The 18,458-nt window shown below is 38.7% G+C and overlaps 1 long non-coding RNA gene across 8 annotated transcripts in view; it reads left to right on the forward strand.

Moving 5' to 3' along the window:
* Window positions 1-261: 261 nt before the first annotated feature.
* LOC121075882 overlaps window positions 262-18,458 on the forward strand; it is a 128,228-nt gene continuing 110,031 nt past the window's right edge. For 3 of the 8 annotated variants that reach the window (XR_005823211.1, XR_005823214.1, XR_005823207.1), the window contains exons 1-4: window positions 265-766; window positions 1,653-1,746; window positions 3,170-3,228; window positions 16,871-16,974. This is a non-coding gene — a long non-coding RNA (uncharacterized LOC121075882). Of the gene's footprint in view, window positions 767-1,652; window positions 1,747-3,169; window positions 3,229-16,870; window positions 16,975-18,458 lie in introns of all 8 variants that reach the window. The other 5 variants (XR_005823213.1, XR_005823210.1, XR_005823208.1 and 2 more) reach the window with 4 other exon arrangements.

Genomic DNA, 18,458 nt, shown 5'->3' on the forward strand with positions numbered 1-18,458 from the left:
AAGAATACAACTGGCCTGTTCGCAATTTCTGGGTAGCAGCTTAAAACCAACATAAAAACGCTTTTGAGGATTTATAATGCCTGTTAAGCTAGGCTATCTGGCATAATCATGTAATTAAATATAAATCCTTTCAAGATACTTAGTTAAATATCAGGCCTCTTTAGGGAGTTTAAAAAGAAGGGAAATGCAGAAGGGGAGTAACTGCCTGTGAGTCACCCCTGAGGGGGAAAATCCAGGCCCCGAGTTCCAGCCCGGGGATTTCTCGCAGGGTTCGTGAGGGGACAGAAAAACGTGGGGTGACAGAAGTCAGGCCTGTGGCCGGGGCGTGACACAGGCCTTGGGGAGCTCAGGCAGATGGGAGCTGCCAGGTGAGACTCACGGCCCTGTGAGGCACGCTGAGGAGATGGGCCCTGTGGGGCCTGGCGCCATGAGGTGTGAGGAGCACAGGCCTGTGAGGCGCCCTGTGGGGCCCTGTGGCCGTGGCGGCTGCATGGCAGGGCGGGACACCATGGCCTCCCATGAGCCCAGAGAAAAGCTCAGTGAGAGCTGAGGAAAAACTTTAAATGGGCCATAGCCTGAAGATATTATACTCTCCCTGGCTGACAGCCTCGTTCTGGAGATCAGCCAGGGAGGACGAGAATGGGGCCCTTGGGTTCTGAACATATTAACAAAATAAATAACCCCAACCGCAGCACCCCCTTCCACTCCCGTCAGCACATTCCACAGAGGAGCCCAGAACACCCTTCCTCTCCCGCTGCCTCCTGAGGTAAATCAGACACACCACGTCTGCTTCGTATTATTAGAAAAGGGAAATGAAAAAAAACAATGTAAACACTCTTACGATTGCTGCGGAAACTGGATATAACCAGGTTATTCAAAGGGAAAAAATTCAGCCATCCATATATGCCAAGTTTGCCTTCACATCTGTTAATTGTAAGGGGGTGATTTTAAAACAAGAGCAGTCATGGTTTAGGGCCTAGTTCAGCAAAGAGCTGGCCTCTGGCGGGGCTGCAGCAGCAGAGCTGATGCTTGGCATGCTGCGTCCTGAGAAGCTGTGAGGCACCCTGGTCCAGCCTCAGCCAAGAAATTATTACTGTTGTAGTTGCTGGTATTGTGGTGGTGTTATCCTATTGGCATTAAATGGTAAGAGGAAATGAGCAGTGCTTTAAAATCTTTAAAGAACAGAAAATATTACTATTGTTCCTATTATGACATTGTGATTGGATTGTGTTACTATGTTATCACATTACAATTATATATATCATCCAGAACATCACACATCTAAGTTCAATGCAGTTATTTTAACATCAAATAGCTGGTCTTTTCCTTCTTAAAATATTTATTTTAGTTTAGTATGCCCACAAGTTTAAGCTTAAAATCAAGACAAGTCTTGTTTGGCTCAGCTTACTCAAGTAAATGAGAGTTCATAACAAGTTTTAGAGAGCCATCATCTTTTTACTGAAATGCTGATTTCAGTAAAGAAATAAATATCAAAACCGTTAGCTCAAAACTGCTATGTTCAAATTTCTTATTTGTTGTCTTTAAATAATATCATCCCATGAGAAACACAATGTTGTAATTGACCATTATTATATTGTGAGCTTTACAATATTTTTTTTTTGACTTTTTTTTGTGTGTTTTTTTTTAAAAAGTCTACCCCCTGAATCTGTTATATGTGAAAATTTTGGCTTCGTTTGTGTAAGGTGATGTTTTTGTGCCTGAAATCCAAAACCATCTGTTCTAGAGGTAAAATCTTTTCTTGTCTGTCAATTAAAAAGAATCCAACGCTTCATATGGAGAAAAAAATAATCTGCCAATCCCCATGATTTTCTGTTTGGAAGGTAGTTTAGCTTTTACTGTTCGGAATTGTCAATAATGAAAATAGCTAGAGCAGAAGATGAAAACATGTTCTGTTCCTGCTCAAATAAACTCTCAAGATATTTAGGTTTTCTAAGTGGTCTTATAATTTTAGACAATAAACTCTTTTTATGTCATGATTAAGTTGTGTAGATGTTTTTTCTAGTAGGAGCCTTTTTTATAAACTTCTTTTGTCAGTAGAATAAGAAAATGTAAATAAATGAATACCCAATAACTGGAAAACTGCTCACATTTTCGCTGGAACAGAACATGGCAGTTTAAATAAGAAACTATGAACAATAGTCTTTAATATATTATTGAACTGTTAATGCTCTAAATTTTAATATACAAGGCCATTATCAAATTATGTCACAATCCTCCTTTTTAACATCTTTAAATATATGTATTTTGTAAGTAAGTTTACATACATTTTAGGCATTTGGAAACATTTGAGCAAAATGCATTAATTTCATCTTTCATGAGCTTTTGTACATCTTGCCTTGCAGAGTACTTGGGGAGCATGAGTATTTTCATAGATATCTGTGACATCTGTTCTTAATATTCTAACATCTTTCTTCCTTGTACATTTGATAGACAACATACTTTTGGCAGTCTCTGTTATTAGAATTGCCAAAATGTTGATATTAATCTGAGTGCCTTGGTTTTCAATGAGTGCAAGCCAGAATGAGCCTTTTCAGAGACTCATCTTTGGAACCAAGTTATTTCTAGAAAGCCAAATGTTTCAACATTCTTTTTAGGTAATCAGAAATAGGTTTATAATAGAATAAGGAAATGATTTCTGTTCAGGAACAGTTGTTAAAATATATCTGCTCCTTCCTCTCTATTTCTGATCCATGTATTTTTAAATATAACACTATGTTAGAACTTTGTCCAAGTGCCAGGCTGGGGGATTTTGCTTTGCTAGATACTTAACCCTCCTAAATGCCCATTTAATGTGGATTGGTATGAGTGTATAAATGACATTTAATTAAGAGATTTTCAGAGACCTATATGTTACAGTGTTGAGCACTGTGCTGTTTTTAGATGTCTGACCACAGAGTGAAAGGCACAGCCTTAAGCTAAGCACCAGGGCTTCTTATATAATGTGTGAGAAGTCCCATCTGAAAGAACATGCGAATTCCAGATTTCACCAGAAAACAAAAAGGCAGTCAGTATGGAAGCACATCCAGGTACTCTGGATTTTCAGTCTGGTTTCTGACAGGAGAAAAGGTTCATAGGTTATGTTGTCAGAAGTTACGTGACTCATGTCTCTAAAATCATAAATCTTACTTTACGGTTATATCCATTTCAGAAACTGCAGAAACAAATGTGAAAAACCCATGCAGACACTGAAATCCCATCCTTGTCAAGGTAAGAGGGGAATTTCATAAAGACTTAATCAAAAACCAAAACTTGTAATATGATATTTAATTTTGACTGTGAATATTTGTATTATTGCAAAAAGCAAATTAATTAAGCTCGTTTATTGATAATGTTGCCCTATGTTACAAATATTTATTGGCCAAATTAGTTTTTATTTATAATCCTGTAAATTCAGTGTAACTTCAGTGGTGAGAAATTTGCCCAGAAGTAGAAAAACACAAATCCACTCATAATCATTATCACCCTGACTCGTTCCCACTCTATTAGAATTTTATATTTCATTTCTTTTTTTTTTTAATTTCACTGTCATAATTCATTTCTGCTATAACCAAAACTGAGATACACAGACCTATCCTGTTAACTTTGTTAGAATGAAATCTCTACATGAGATCTGTAGTAATGGTTATTGTTCTGTGATTATAAGGATGGCTATGGATTCTTCTTTGTTCAGCATGGTGAAAGAATATGCTTTATAATGCATGAAATACAAACAAAATGTTTTCCTTAACTGCCTGAAAAATGTGACTGCTTTATGTCGTCATGATACCAGATACACAGATTGGAATGCATCTCAGAATTGGTATTTTGATTTTCATTCACTTAGTGGTGCTATTTTTATTCCTGCCATAGCTTAGCTAAATTACCAGTTTCCTATAGGAAACAAATGATATGTAAATGTTCAATATCACTTGTGCAGTATGGTTCCTCCAGTCCAGTATTTTGCCCTGAGTAGATTTTTGTCTTCAGCTGCCACAATTTGAGGGCTTTATGTGCAGTGAGAATGAACTAGATGTGTCCTGATGAACCTGATGCTGTATGTCAATCTAGACATTCTGACTTTTGGAACAAGTCTGCAGCATTTATGTAAGGGATACATCTATTTCCTGAATATCTCTGATATTTCCTCTTAAACATTACGTATAGCATCTCAGTTGACTCACCTTAAATGAAACAACTAAGTATTGATACAAGATTAGAAGTAAATTTGCAAACATGCACAAAAAACAGCTGAAAAGCAAAATGGCAAACAAAAAATAAGGGCCAAATCTCCTCCCTTCATCCCTTTGCTAAAGTGTGCAATTTTGCTTTCTCTCTGTAGATGTCAGCAACACTACAAACTTGCCCAGTTTAAGAGTCCTTCTGTTTACAATTTTAATTAGTTTTCCTATTTCAGTTTTACAAAGGAATAGCTTATCCAAACTGGTGGAATCTATTGGCCTCTGAAACTGGATTAGAGACTGCTATTCAGCATCTTAGAATAATATTATATCTCAGTGATGCAGAACTCATACAGAACTTAGCAGAAAGGGCTTATTGCTACATTTTTAGAATTTTCTGAACATTTACCTCACATTTGCCCTGCAGGCGAATGTAAAGTAATATAAGATGTCTAATATTTTGCTTCTTTCTGTGAAGTAAATCAAAACCGTGGGAATGTTTTCATATAATTTGATTTACTCCTGTCTCCTACAATACATCTTCAACTCTGTTCAGTTAACTAACTCTCTGCCTGCTACAAGAAAGGGGCACAATCATACTGTGACTGCAATGGCAAGTGTTTTGTTGGCTCTACTGGGAATTGTGTCAGTCCCAGAGGAGTTCACAACCACAAAGGAAGGATGTGGAAGGAAGTCTCTTAACAGAATTGTGTGTGTGTGTCAGGGAGAAAAATGGTTGTTTATTTCTGTGTGTAAGGAGCATTCATTTTGCTTCACATTATAATATAAGCATAAATATTTCAAAATCATCGTGTGCATGAAGTGAGGACCAGAGAGTAAACATTCCAGTATTTATTTGGTTAAACATGAAGAAATTTCATTATCTTCTGATTCTCACAGGAGGGTCTTTTCCTTCATCTGATCTCCAGCAAGGAATCTTTAATTTTTTGTGGTAGATTAGGTACTTGTGAAATGTAGCAGATTTTCACTTGTGGAAGTTAAGATCATACACTCAGAAACAGAAAGCAGCAGTGAGCACCTCTTTACTTGTCTGTCACCATCTCGTTGGTGAGAGCACCAGAATGAGCAGCACTAAGGATCAGAGGCCTGGTCAGCCACAGGCAGCACCGGAGATATTTTGTGTTGTATTCACTTGCCTGTAGGTAAGTGGGTTGTGACTGTTCTAATTCAGTTGCAGTGTGCCTACATCCAGTAACGAGCGAGAGCCGGGCAACTCCAGAGCCAAATTCTCTAATCTGAGATACAGCCACAACAAAAATTTTGGGGGGTAATCAAGTGGAGTAATTATGTGGAGTAACTTCTAGCTAGGGGAGACAAAGAGCTGTGCTCCCCAGCCTGTGTTGGCCTGTGGACAACAGCGCTTAGCAAGTATCATGCTCCTGGCAACATCACATTTGGCTTTCCATGTCCTTCTCAGAACACTTCCCTTTCCTGTGTCACAAGCAACATTGCATTGTGTTACCTTCAAGCTGTAGGTTGGGAGCCACTGTGTCATAGTATTCCCTTTGCGTGTTCCCCCAAATTCTCTCTTTTCCCATTATCTGTCCCTTTTGGTGTCCTCTCCTTCACAGTGTCTTCTCCTGTCTTTCTGTCCTTAGTTGCTATGCTTATCAAATGGTTTTTGATCATTTCCTGCTTATTGATTCAGCCAATCAATATCAATCCTTTTCTCAGCTGCACTTTTCTCATAACCCTACAGGAGTGTGTTCAGAGATGCTCTCTGACAAGCATGTGCTGCCAAAGGAATAATTACCAATTTTAGGGATTGGTCCAAAATATAGGGGAGCCAGTGGAGTTTGGCTCCCCAACATGGGCCCATCGATGTCTGGGTCTCAGCCTGGGTAGGTGAAGAAGACGAGGAGTAGCAGTTTGCCAAACTGAGCATGGGGTGTGTGGCTCCAGGGTGATGAGGCAGCAGCAGCATGGAGCGAATTTTTCTTAGAGGCATCTGTTAGCATCCATTTGGGAACTAAACTAAATGGCCCCAGTGTAATCCTGTTGTGCTGCCTCCTCCATTGTTCTGTGTTCTTTTCTTACTTGCATAGCCAGCAGGAGAAAGCTGGTGGCTTTGGCGCTCTCTCTGACTCCTCCTTTGGCTCTTCCTGAATAGATCTGTTTCTGCCACAGTTTTTCAGCAGTTGAGTGAGTCTGTTTGTTAGTTGTTGACTCGCTCTGCAGGGTACGAAATAGGGAATGCTGATTCTGCTGTGCTTTGCAGAATTTTAGATTTGGAGGTGTAGTCTTTACCACTTCACCTCAGACTGAAACTGAAGGGAAATGGAAAGATCGTTATCTACTGTCTGCATGAAAGTGTTGGAGAAAATGTCATCCAAGCTCTCTCTGGGTTTACATGCATTTCTACTAAAGTTCTGAACTTACATCTGAGATATCAGAGGGTCATGACCTGAACATACTTGTGCGTGAAAATTAGAGTTGCATGTATGTAACAGGCGTTGAAAAAATGCGCAAACCAGTAATATGAGTTAGCTCAGAGTTTAAAAGAAGACTCAAGCAATTCAGCATCAGAGTGACAAGAAATATTCTGTCTTCAGGGCTGTGCATCATGACAGAAACAGAAGTACTGGAACAGTGTGGTGCTGAACACACAACATTAGGTTTTATTGTCTTCAATGTAAAAGCTGAGTGTTTCCAAGTTCATGTGTAACACAGCACGAAAGAAGAGATGTTTAACTTAGTTTAGCATTGTGCTTGTGGCAATCTTTTCAAGTTATGATTACTGTACTCATGGATTGGTTTAGTTGGAAAGAGAGGTGGTGGCAGGTCTGAGTTTTCCTTTAAATACGATTTCACTGGAAGGGCTGGCATAAGGTTTTATTAATACTAACAATTGAGAATAACTTCAAAGCAAGGTTTAGCTATTACACAGTTGCATAACTAAATATGAAAATTAAGACCAGGAGTCTTTCTGCATGTGCAGTATTTCCTGAATCAGATTTTCAGGCCTTATGTACATCAACAATAATGGACCAATCTAGCCAAAATTTGCTTCCACAGCTGCTGGCCTTAGGAAGTTTCCTGGGCCTCCTGTGTTCTGCAGCTGTGGAGGCTATTCCCTGCTCTGAACGAAAGAATCTCCCCTCTCCTGTGACTGCAAATGCTGAATGAGACATCCTGTAACACCCTGTGCAGAGGGGTAGAACTGACAACTGAAGGTCACCCTTGGCATTTTAGTCTTTGTAGATAATGACAGATGGTGCATAACCATGAGCAAGGGACAGTTTATCTCCTAAAATAGGAGGGGAGATTTCTGGGGAGTTATTATAAAAATTGATTGCTCAAAGGTCTTGGTGCTGGTTCTGCTCCAGTAAGGAGGAGAGGTATTAAACAGAGGTTTAAAGAAAAAATAATCTGGCATATTAGAGTATTGCAACATCTTACACAAGTGCAAAGTGTACATTTATCTACATACACCCAGGGTAAGCCCAGGAGAACTGCTGAATAAAATGTTTCTTATAGAACCACACAAAACTTTCCTGGTTTCAGGTTTTGCTCTAAATTTAGTTATAAAACTGTTGTAAGTTTCACTGAAATTCCTTAATTTGCACCGTTCAAGCGACTTGAAGCACTTACGGTTTTGCAAACGAAACCTGATGGTTTCAAGTGAGTTTCAGTTGGAGCTTTTAATATTCTTGTTCAAACCTGAAACTCAAGTTAAATTCAAGGGGTGCAAAAACACATATGTGGAAAAATCAAAGGAAAGGTTAACAAGAACCTGTGCAAACCAAACGTGCTAAATCTCCTACAGCTCACACTCTATGCATTTATATAGATCATCTTAGTCTCCTCCTTCTTGCTATGTGACTGGGGAGCCCAGAGAGGGGTCTGATGGTGGTAGCTGTCAGAAGCACTACTGCAAAATAACTGTGATGTCTTTTCATGGTCAACTATTGTCCTTATGGGGACAGCAAGTTGTCCAAATTTAAATTTGTTTTCAGATTCTATACATCCATCAATAAGGCAAGAGCAATTTAATCTCTGTTGATAATGTGTAACTGGAGCTGAAGAAATAAGGTTTGAAGCTTATTTGGAGAAGGGAGGAGTTTTAGTATTGGAGCTGCAACAAATGGGTAATTGCAAAGAGAGCTAGGTGGTGTGGTGGGAAACTAGATGAATTATGAGGTTTTATCTAATTTCCATCCCTGCAGCACTTTTGGTTGGAAAACAGAAACTAAGTGTGCCTTGTTATTGCATGAAATAAATAAAACAAAACCAGAGTGCTGTGGTGGCTTCTTGATCTGTATAGCATGCAAAACTAAAACTACCACATGTAAAAACGATCACAAGAAGTATGAGTGCAAGCTGAAGGGTTGGTGATACTCGCTCTTTGCAATGCATACAGCTCACAGTTCTCAGCACAGCTGCCCTCTTGGGAACCGATAGGAAGTCCTGGCTCTGCTTGGGTCAATGGGAATTTTGCTGTGGACTTCAGGGAAGCTGGAACTTCACAGCATAACCCATGTGCAATGTACTGTTCCTGAATATTAAACCTTGCAACATCTCATAGATGGGCATATATGCATCTGTAGTGCTATGGGTCTTCTGTTCAGCAAAAATGGGAAATTCAAGGCTAGCCCTACAGCTAGCTAGGCTTCTGGCAATGACATCCTATCTTACCCATGAAAATTAAATGCGTAAATGTAGAACTAACATGACTTTAAGTGGTCTCATGTTGCTCGTTCTGCTTGTTTGTATATGCTGTTCCCTCCCTTTGCATGTGCTGCTGTCTTAAACCGCTTCAGTACACTCAGGCTTTGGCAATCCTTAGAGGAAGGGGTCCTGGTCTTGTTTGGTCTCCAGGCACTAAGGCTCACATCCTCACTCACGTTCAGCATGGGGGCCTAAAGTGGCAGTTGTGATAGTTAATATTCAGTACTGTTACTAAGACAATTTTAAGTGCTTTCTAGTTAACTGAACTGACACCTCAGATTGTAACATTAGCAACAGAGAAATGCCGTGTTAAGCAAGTGAATTTCTGGGCCTTGTTTATGCATACCCTTAGAGACATGTCACCCTCCCTGAGGAACCTACAAGAATGGTATTTTCTTGAGAATATCTTTTTGTCAGTTTTGAATATGCAGTCCTATAAGGCTGCCAATACCATTACAAAAGTTTTAATCCTTTTCATTCCATCTGTTAAGTTCTTTCTGCTAAGCCAGTCAAAACTTTATTTTCACTGTATGTGAAAGATCTAGAAATTTTCACTGGTGTATGTTTGAGAGCAGGGCAAATTAAAGTCATTGACGACTTAGAAGCTGTGCATTCATAATTGAAATGGCTGGTGTTCCCTTATCTCTGCAAGGCTTAGGTGCCAGGACAATATCTAAAGTCTTCTGGAGAACTTACAAATGAAAAAGCAACATACTATATCGTTTTCATATAAGTCAATTGAAATGAATGTGCAGTCCAAATGGTAAGACACTGGCTATTAAATGGTGTGAGAAGGTCTGAGGTACATATTTCTTGTGTAGCACATTGATAGTCATCCCAAAGCAGGTCCTTATGTCCTTCTAAATGCCAAAGCTGCAGATGAGTGGGAGGTTAATACTGAAACAGCACCATTAGTAGCTTCCAGTAATCTGTTGTTATGGTAGGAAGGGCATTACCAAAGATAAAATAACAATTATTTTAATAAGAGTTTGAAAATCCCTTCAGCAGATCATGGTATGCACAAGGTGATGTGCCTGGGTGAATTGACCTTTAAGGCGCAGTTCAGGAAATATCCTGGTGTTATTTCTAATATTTTGAACCTTGGCCTTTCTCTGTTGAAGATCTTCAAAGCTCCAGGAAGTTTAACTTCTTTAGAGGAAATAGCTAAGATCTTAGAGGTAAAGACAGCTTGCTACACCAGTTAATAGAACTCCAAATTAAGATGCCACATCAAGAACTTTTCCTTTCAGGAAAAACAAAATAAAGCAAAATGTGAGGTTTATTTCTGTGGTGGCTCGTCTGGAGAAGCCCTCTAATTATTGTATTGTGTTCGTAAGCACAACACAAAATCAGCAGGTTGTGTAGCTTGTGGTGTAGATTTAGAACATTAATTTATGACAGAAAAATAAGCAGGAGAACCGGTTGCCAAGGGTGTATGAGAATCAGTAGGATTTGCTTTGTCAGTGTTGTAACCAGTCTGTGAGTGCTCCTTCTGAAGTCTGCAAAGTGGGGACATTATACAGCTGCCCACACAGTAAGGGTTTAATGCCAGCTGTGGTTGTGGTCTTTTTTTCTTTTTCTTCTCCTTCTCCTTCTCCTTCTCCTTCTCCTTCTCCTTCTCCTTCTCCTTCTCCTTCTCCTTCTCCTTCTCCTTCTCCTTCTCCTTCTCCTTCTCCTTCTCCTTCTCCTTCTCCTTCTCCTTCTCCTTCTCCTTCTCCTTCTCCTTCTCCTTCTCCTTCTCCTTCTCCTTCTCCTTCTCCTTCTCCTTCTCCTTCTCCTTCTCCTTCTCCTTCCTTTTCCTTTTCCTTTTCCTTTTCCTTTTCCTTTTCCTTTTCCTTTTCCTTTTCCTTTTCCTTTTCCTTTTCCTTTCCCTTTTCCTTCCCCTTCCCCTTCCCCTTCCCCTTTCCCCTTCCCCTTCCCCTTCCCCTTCCCCTTCCCCTTTCCCCTTCCCCTTCCCCTTCCCCTTCCCCTTCCCCTTCCCCTTTCCCTTTTCCCTTTTCCCTTTTCCCTTTCCCTTTTCCCTTTTCCCTTTTCCCTTTTCCCTTTCCCTTTTCCCTTTCCCTTTTCCCTTTTCCCTTTCCCTTTTCCCTTTTCCCTTTCCCTTCCCCTTATCTTTATCTTATCTTTTTTTTTCTTTTATAACTTGGAAGTATAGATAAATAAGGGAAATCATATTTAAGCTTCTTTTAGTTGGGCACGTGACACGCACACAAAATTGCCAGCTTATTTTCCCAGCCATGCTTTCTGCAAGAGCCCAAATAGCTTCAGTTGCCTCATAAATCCACAGTGATTACAGTGTATTTATTTATTATTATCTACGCAGACACAAAATGACCTCAGCAAAGGAGAAGCCAAAACAGTTCCTTGATTTTGGGAGAAAAATGATACAGCCCCCATCTCTCTTCCACCCACAACCTCCTTCTGGGGGCTGTGACTTTGTATTATGCTTCAGCAGGAAACATATTTTTGGCTGAGTTAGATCCAACACACCCTAGAGAGTTCCTACAGGTATACTGTCAAAATAAAGTTTGTACTGGACATAAGACGCTTCACTTGCGTATGTCTAAGTGCTAAGGTTTCCTGTACAATTGGTCAACTTCTTTCTCGATATATGACTAGTTATTCATGTTTTGTTATCACACAATTAATGTAACAGTTTAGGGGATGAAATGCTTTCTGTGCTGTGTGAGAGGGATGAGGGACCAAGTTCACTTCAGTAGAGAGCTGAGTGAAATACTGGGAAGGAGAATGGAATAGGATTGTACAGTCTTCTGGAATTCTGTGTGGGTGGATGATTAGAGTAAGGAAATGCGTTCCACTAATTTCTAAGGGATATTTCCTATGAATTGATGAAAGAGCCTGAGTTCTCTTCAGCAACATGAATGATATAATTGGAGATCATGAAATGAATTAACTGTATTTGGTGTTCCACTCAAACATGTTTTACAGAGAGAACCACAATGTCACAGCAAATATCCATTTAATGCAGCAGAGGCTTTTTCTTGCAAGGTCAGATATAGACCCTCTCAAATTTTGGAAGCTGGCAATTCCAGACTATCTTGTGCTGGATTATTGTGTTTAATAGATAGACATTTTATCTTTCATGAACTGATCAAATCCCTTTCATTAGACATTTTTACTTTTGACTCCCTCATATCCTATAGCAACAAATTTTCTTTCCTTTTTTTACATGATTTTACCTGATATTCATACTTTATTCTTTTATTGTGAAAAAATAATGACTAGTCATTCCCTGTTCAGCCATATTTCCAAGTTAAAATATTATTTAATTTCACATTGTGTAGAAGCTTTTTCATATCTCTGTCAGCTCTTCCTAGTAAAGATCAAAATTAAATGCTCTAGAATTAGAAAGTATGGAGGAATCTCTGTGGCATAAACTCAATCCTCCAATCCAATGGCAGAAAAGCAGAGATTAGATAGATTAGATACTGTTCTGTGCTCTCCCAATATTTACTGAGCTTCTTGAGGGGAAAAAAAGAAATAGGCTCACAGAAAGTGTCTGAATCTATGTGCCACTCCATACTCCCTCCGTAGGGGATATAATGTGCTCACAAGGCTTGAGAACAAATATTAAAGACAAAATATAATTAAAGATGGAGGGAATAAAAGGTGACACCGCATGAGATGGGTTTGCCAAAGTTAGATTGTAGCCTATTAAACAGGTATTTTTTGTTATAATAACAGCTCATCTAGAAAAAGTAAATTAATTCTAGATGTTTTGCAGCAAAGCATTTGCTAGAGAGAAGCAGCGATTCCTAGGTGGGTTGTAGGAGGTGGGGATTTGTACAGGCACTGCGAGTAACGAGGGGCTCTGACAGAGAGATGGGAGTGGGTTCTGTTGAGGGAAGTTGGGCACGAATGAGGGTTACAAATGAAGCTCCTTGATGATCAGTCTGGGGACTGGAGATGTTTTATGCTGTTATTAATGACTTTGGTATAAAAAAACAGCGAATGTTGAGGAAATTTGATGAAGATATACAGTTGGGACCCATTGCTGATGCAGAAAGGGCAAGAATATCTTACGTAAGAGATAAATGACCTCTAGGATGGGAGTAATAGGAACAGGCTGAAAGTTAATGGAATGAAGTGCAAGGTCAGGCACTTTGTGATCACTGACAATTTCTCATTTAAACTGGGAGCTCGTTGTTTGAAAACAACAGAGGAAGGGACAAACCTGAGTATGCTGGGTGATCACAGCACAACTGGTAGCCAGCAATATGATCCAGGAACAAAAGGGAAATTAGGATTTGAAATTATTTCAACTGGAAATACTTGGTCAAAGACACACTTTTCCCTGACAAGGCACAATAAAGCTGTATCTGAATACCACATTCAACTCCAATTGTCCTTGTTGGAAAAAAAGGAACTCAAGCTGCAATAAATCCACAGAAGAGTTATCAGGATCATGGGAATGATAAGATTATCTGCAAGAAACGAAATCAGCAATGGTTTATTTAGCCTAGCAAAATGAAATTTGAGATGATGTGGTTTATAAATATATCCATGAGAGAAAACTGTCAGAAAAGCAGTGCTGCTCAAAAGACAGCAATTAAACACAAACAAATGGGTGCAGACTGGTCACGAGGAAATTTGATCTGCAGTTTAGATTTCTAACTGAAGAACTTGGTCCTGGAATAAGCATAGTGGGGTGGACTAAGAAGGACTAACTAGTTCTATTACAGAGCTGGATCAGCTTATTAGAAGAATAGTACAGTGTGCTTTTCTGTGGATAAAGCTGATGGTGAAGACCTATGGAGAAGCTTTATATTTTCATGCACGATCCTAAGATACTCTGCTTTTGTTCTCATTTAAGTAGCAGTGTTTCAAAGAGCACGTAGGAACTGCATGACATTTTGGTTTTGATTCGGTGGTTAAACTTGAGAATCAGTAATACAGTAAGATATTTTCACTGCAGTAGATCAATTCTTGATGCTGTAGAGAAAAGAGCATTTTCTAGAAGGCCACAAAGTTTAACAAATCCTTATGGTTTTGAAAGTGAAGGCATTAAAGCTGCATTAAGGGTCATCTATCATTACCCCTCTGAAAGACTAGCTAAAAGAAGTGTACAGAGGAGAAACTGCTCCACAGTGTCAACTTTTATTCCAGATTTCATGGTTTTCCAGATTTTCACATGCTCTGGTACCATTTATTTTTATAACATTCATTTTTAACTGGTTAACAGTACAAATAATGTATTTATTCCACTTAATGCATTTTAGATGGACCAGGCATTTCTACTTCCCAGCAAAGAAAATGTTTCATGTTCTCACTTTAATTTGTATTTACAACTTTCTCAAAAATACCTTTGCTAAAGTCCTTCCTGACATGCCTCTCTCTCTGAGCAGCCAGGGAAGGAAGGCATCTTGAAATGAGAATAATCTTGTTCTTGTTTTAAAAGGACTCTCTTAACTTAAATGCAGCCAAAATCTGGTCGATGAAATTGTCAACATATTCACGGTCTAATCGGAATGACACAGCATTCAAAGAAGAGTCTCTTAATACTGCCCGTTCATAAGAATAGAATGCAGCAGTGCATGAAAATAAATATGCTGTGTGGAAATTTATATAGATGTCCATCAGTATTTTATATTTTCTGGTTAAGAGGAGTTGTACCTTTGAAATCCTCTAAAAGCTGCTGTAATACTTATATTTCAGATGAAAAACAATTGCCCTGCTGGCAGGATTAAGCCCATGATGGCTTTTATCCTTATCTTTTTCTCCTTTTGATGTGTGTGTTACCATAGCTTCCTATATGTAGGTTTTTTAAAGCTCAGCAGTGCCAAAGCTCCTCTTCTGCTTTTAGCCAGATGTTTTATTTTAGAAACATCTTTTTCAGTGAAAGCAAAGTAGATTCAAACTTTTGGAAAGTGGCTTACCATAAAATAAATCTCAGAATAGTTACAACTGAAATTTAGATTTTCCTGATTGAAACAAAAAATGACACCAAAGGGGCTTTTAAATGGTGATTTGCGTGCTAATTGGCTAAAATTCTTTTTTTCTTTCATATGCTAACGTTTGTACAGCTGTGTTTGTAATATATCCTGAAAAATTTAAGATGGTATATTTCTATGCTCCTTGTGGCCTGGGGAGAACTTCTCTTGAAAGAAGGGCTTTTGTTAGGGAACTTGCTATGCTAATTACTCACAGGAAGGATGGTGATGTTTTTCTCAATATTATGTCTCCTAAAGACTTGTAGAACCCACAGTCTCAAACTTCGCATGCTGGTTTGACATGATAATTGTTTTGTGTGTGAAGCTTTTGCTTTGTATGACTTATGCAGTTGGGACAACTTCTGAATTGTGAAAAACTCTTTTATTTATACCAGTGCACATTACACTAGGTAAACGCGATCAGATTTTCCAAATTATACACAGAAATATTGCTCTTTTGTTTATGCATTCCTAATCTATATACAATGAAGGTTAATGCATTCTGACATTTCTACATACCTCTCGTCTAGCATCCCACTTCGTCTGCATGATTCATAAATAGTCTGACCTGTTTCAAGTGAATTGAAGTTTTTGGTATATGTGTCAGGTAACATTTCCTTACTGAATAGTTTAAAAAGCATCTGTTTTCATAAGTTCATCTAAATAACAAGAAAAATGTCTTACTGGATTGGATGAACTCTGTGCAGTTGCAGTAAGAGACACTCTAGATAGAGTTATATGAGCCTAGCCACTTGGTGATCCATTCTCAGATTTCCCAGCATCTGCAGTTGTAGTGGGAGTATTAGAGTGTACAGCCCACCAATATTCGTCGTATATCCATTTATGGACCCCTTGTCCATGAACTAGCCTGATATCTTTCTGAACCTGTTGGTACACTCCGTCCTTGCCACCTCCTGTAGCAGCGAGGTCTGGAAGTATGCTACCCACCACGTGAAGTACTTTATCTGGTTTGTTATTTGTTCAATCAGTGCTTCCTAATAGCCTGAAAATTGAAGGATTTTTGTGAGTAAAATCACTTTACTAGGCCCAAAAGATATCTTTACTATCCCAAAAGATATTGCAAACTACCGTGGCTGTGTGGCTGGGGCCATGGACAAAGCAAACTTACTGTTCGCTCTGAAGGAGAAAGAAACCTAGTTCTGATTTTTTGCTTTTGCTTAAAAAACAAGAAAGGAAAAAAAAAAAGCAGTCTTGCATGTACATAGGAATTAATAGAGGCAGAATAGAAAAGACTGTCAGTAGTTCTGACTGCCATTTCTTCTCATCATTTAAAATAGTTCAGTGCTTGGTCTACAGCTGTGCCTTGCACTGGTGAAGACATCTGGGCAGCTTCACTGCCCTGTCTCCTCTAAATTTCAGGTATCATCTTCTCTTCTAATCTGTGCTTCATCCTTTCCTTCTCCCATGACATATTTGGTTTTAATCCTCCTGTAAACTTAGTGCATTTCTTTAACCGAGCTTGGACAGCAGGAAAGAAATCAGCATATTCTGCCTCTTCTTGTATGGAGAAAGAATGGAAGGAAATAAAGCAGGAAAAATAAGGAAAATAAATAACAAATCAGGAACAAATATATAGTTTAGCTTTCCTCCCCAGTTTCCTATTCCTTGGAGTGTAGGAATAACTCATTTCTCATTTCCACCACTAATAAATGCTGCTAGTACTTTAAAGTCAGGACCACATATCCCATGGTTCACCAGGCATTTCCCAGGACTGAAAGAAGGAGTTAAGGGGTTTTTAGAAGGCTGCATCTCTAGGGGAATGTTTTGCAGAGGTAGGGCTGTTTCCAGTCTTGTGTCTGTTCTCCAATAAGTATAAGATAGTATCCCCCACTGAAGTTGATAAAACTGAGGTGAGCTGAGTTAACCCTTCGAAAATCTCCGCTACCTTTCCACCTCTCTTACTCTGTAGTAATGGATGTGTTTCGCTCCAACTTACTGTTAGTTTTTATTGCACTCTGATCATACAATGTGATGCAGGAGTGACAACTTCTAATAGTTGGAGACTAACTCCTGAATCTCTCTTTCTGCTAGGTACTGTAAGACACAACTGCTCCTGTATCTACTGGTTGAAAACCTTGTTACCCTGCTGGTAGGGGAGTGCACAAGAATACAATTTTGCAGTGATTTATCTGGAGGTATGATTAGTTCTGTGCATCAGATAGAATGAGCTGCTTTCTGATTTACTCATGTAGGCTGTGTGATCTGATACAATCTGCTTAAGTCCATAGGTGATTAATGATAATATACTTACCTGGTTTTGTTTCTGTTACTGCCAGAACATTATTTCAGTGACTCTATGTGGCAGTGGGTTTCACAGGTTGTAAGAAGAAATGATTCTTTTTCTTAATTATAAACTTAACTAAATAAAACTAGTCTCTAAATGTGTGTATATAACTCTTGACCTTGCATTCTAAAAAGTGGAGCAGGTCCTCTCTTTTTTTTTCTTCAAAAGATCTTCACTTGATTAAAAAAGTTTTCATTGCCTAAGTTCTGCTAGTCACATCACATACAGCAAAAATAAACACACCATCTGATGAATGGAGGACAAGTTACAAGGCTAGGGTAGGGGGTGGCTGTCACCTACATCTGCACAGGAAAATAAAGATTTACTCTTGCTTTGTTTCTGTGTGCAGTATGTTTATTGCAGCCAAGCTGAAATTCTGCATTTAAACATACAAGTCATATATATGCTTAATTTTAAATACAAGTATAACCCTCTCACTTACATTGAATGCTTTTGTAAGACTTTGCTGAGTCAAAGCTTTAATCACACTTTTTTTTTTTTTTTACCTGCAACAATTCAAACAATGACCCAGGCATAGCATCTTTGCATTGAACTCCTAAAACAATAGGTGCAGCACTTGAGAATATTTATAACTTAATAGATTTGAAAATGAATTAAATTAAAAATGAAATGCTTTCTATTGACAGATATCCAGATACGTTTCAAATTAGGGTAAGCATTGTTATTGTCCCTTTACACCTGAGGAAACTGAAAAATATAGAAGTTAATTGCTTGCAAAAATGTTAGATCCAGTGACACTTACAAGAGTCTTTTTAGTTCATCCTCTGAATCCAGCCCAGTGCCTTAGCCACAGGCCCAGACTGCTTCAAAATTCCTGCGAAATATGCTTTCATATATTGTCATAATTTCCACTCCTCTATCAAATTAGATATAATAATTGGAGGCTCAGTCATATATGTCTTGAAGACTACAAAGGTGTTGTTCTTGAGTTTACTGGGTATAAGACTTGAGCCTTCAATGCCCAGAAGTTATCTATTATTTATTGTGTTTTCCTCAGGTGTGGTCTATTTCCCCAGCATTTTATATGGACCTATAAAAGAGAAATAATTCCAACTAACATTTTGATGAGAGGAAAGTTAACCTGGAAGGGGGGAGAGGTTAATTCATTCAGCACTGCCTGAATAAATCAACAAACTTGTTGATTCTGTTGATTCTTTGTGTGATTATCTGAAAACATCACTATTTTTTATTCATAGCTAAAAATATCCATGTTTTGGGGGGGGCATGGTTTTGTTGGGAAAAAAATGTTATTTTTTGCTAATTTGACAAAAAAAGGGCTATTAATGGAAACAGAAATATTCAAACATTTGTTGA

The sequence above is a fragment of the Cygnus olor genome, chromosome 11, assembly GCF_009769625.2.
Source record: "Cygnus olor isolate bCygOlo1 chromosome 11, bCygOlo1.pri.v2, whole genome shotgun sequence".
Lineage (NCBI taxonomy): Eukaryota > Metazoa > Chordata > Aves > Anseriformes > Anatidae > Cygnus > Cygnus olor.